At 46.5% G+C, this 2,159-nt stretch overlaps 1 protein-coding gene across 4 annotated transcripts in view; it reads left to right on the top strand.

The window, feature by feature from the left end:
* The window catches only part of Mast4 (microtubule associated serine/threonine kinase family member 4), a 593,644-nt gene that overhangs the window by 161,236 nt on the left and 430,249 nt on the right, over positions 1-2,159 (top strand). The window lies entirely within an intron of this gene.

Below are 2,159 nucleotides of genomic sequence, written 5' to 3'. Positions count from 1 at the left end.
CCATCACCACCACCACCACCACCACCATCACCACCACCATCACCACCACCATCACCACCACCACCACCATCACCATCACCACCACCATCACCACCACCACTAAATTGGCAGTTTGAAAAAAGGCACATAGGCAAGGACATACAGTGGTACCAACAATAGGGAACCAATAATCTCTCTTGTTTGGCAGTCTGACCGCAGACAGGTTCTGTGTTTTCTAGTCACTCGTATGTAGGTAACTCTTCAGGTACTTCCTTGTCTGTAGGCTTTAAGGGCAAAACATCTAAGGCTGGGCAGGAGTCTCTCCTTGGAGGCCCCCATAAATGGACATCTATATGATGAACAGCAGCGGGCTGACATCTTCAGATGACTACACCCCCTCCTTTGAAAGGGCTGTTTCTTTGAAAAGTGTCCCCTGGAGTCCCTTCCCCTCCTGATTTGGCTTTGATCCTGGAGTCGATGGACTGCTCCTTCTTCAGGGTCCTCTCACTGCAAAACCAACTGGCAGTGAGATGCAGCAAAGACCCGAGTGCCTGGGAGTTGCAGATGGTTCTTTATGAGAAGTGCTTGAGATCCATAGCGTGTTGCTAACGAACGCAGTTGAGGTTGGGAGAATGTTCCCATCTTGTGGAACTGATGAAGGTTCAGTCTCAACTATCTAGGGAGGGGATGCCCAGTCCCAGGCAGTCGTTTCTTTTCCTGGCAATTTTGAATATACTGTAGCACTCGGACAGCCAAAAGGATGACCCTGTTCTTACTTACTCTCTCCTATAAGAAGATCTCTGATAGTCTTAAAAACAAATCAGATAATTATATTCCATTTCTTTCTCATGATAGCAAAGCCGACTACTTTGGTAAAACCATCCTCAAAACAGCATTTAGCTGTGTTGTCCAAGTATTTCCTACTTTTATTGTAGGCAGCTGCCCTTTTGTGTGACAGCTGGAATTTTATCACTTAATAGTGATAAGCACATATGTATATGCCCAGGAATATTTTTGTCCTTAATAATATCTCGGCACACACACGGGCATTTCAGCTCGCAGGTGAGCGTGTAGAAGGTGCGGCTCTCTTCAGGTGTTCTCATGAAAGTGGAGCAGAACTTGACATGAGTGCTTTGACCCGGGGGGTTCTTTTGTAGAAAGCTGGCTCTTGAAGTGACTTTGGTTTCTCTGATTCTTGTGACAGGCTTTCTTTATAAGAGCTATAGAGTGATATAAGGATGTATTGATTTCCATTAAGGGCTGCTGTGCTTAGAGATTCCTCTCCTGTGCCATGTATGTGTGTGAGGATTTGTGAAATTTGATCTGCTTTTATATGGCAGTATTTCAAAGTGGGGGAATCCACAGAAGGACCTATTTTATATAGGGTTCCAGGCTACATATGTGTGCATGTATGTATAATTCACTCAGTTATGAAACAATACTTTCCTATTTGCTCTGTGTGTGTGTGTTTGTGTAGTTGTATGATGTTGAGTGTACATGTGTGTGTATGAGGATGCCACAGGTCAACCTCAGGCATTATTTTTTAGGAACTGCACATTCTTACCCCTTTCACTGGTCTGGAACTCTCCAGATAGGTTAGACTCCTTTGCCAGCCAACCCAGGTACCCAATCCAATCCAGGGTTGGGATTACAATCCTGTGCCACCATGCCAAGGTTTTTTTTTTTATATGGATGCTGGGGAACAAACTTGGGTCCTCATGCTTTCACGGCAGACACTTTGGTGAGCGAGCCATCTTCCCAGCTCTTGTTGGGGTCCAATAATAACTATCCCACTGCATTGAAAATTGTGGTCATCATCTACTAAACTTAATCCCATGGCCGGCTGCTCATGTGTTTGTGACCTGCCGTCCAAACCTGGTACTGGGATTTTGCGGCGAGCAATACTGACTCTCAGATGAAAGGTTCAAGAATAAGATTTAGAGCTTTCTAAACTTATCAAATTAAAACCAGTACTGGAGGGAGTGTGTTTAGAGAAGGGGATGCACAGAAGAGAGCGTGAGATCCGGTTGTGCTGGGTGTCCCCCGGTTGTGCTGGGTGTCCCCCGGTTGTGCTGGGTGTCCCCCGGTTGTGCTGGGTGTCCCCCGGTTGTGCTGGGTGTCTCCTGGTTGTGCTGGGTGTCCCCCGGTTGTGCTGGGTGTCTCCTGGTTGTGCTGGGTGT

The sequence above is a fragment of the Mus caroli genome, chromosome 13 (genome assembly GCF_900094665.2).
Source record: "Mus caroli chromosome 13, CAROLI_EIJ_v1.1, whole genome shotgun sequence".
NCBI classification, from domain to species: domain Eukaryota; kingdom Metazoa; phylum Chordata; class Mammalia; order Rodentia; family Muridae; genus Mus; species Mus caroli.
This window is presented reverse-complemented; position numbering and strand designations above follow the sequence as displayed.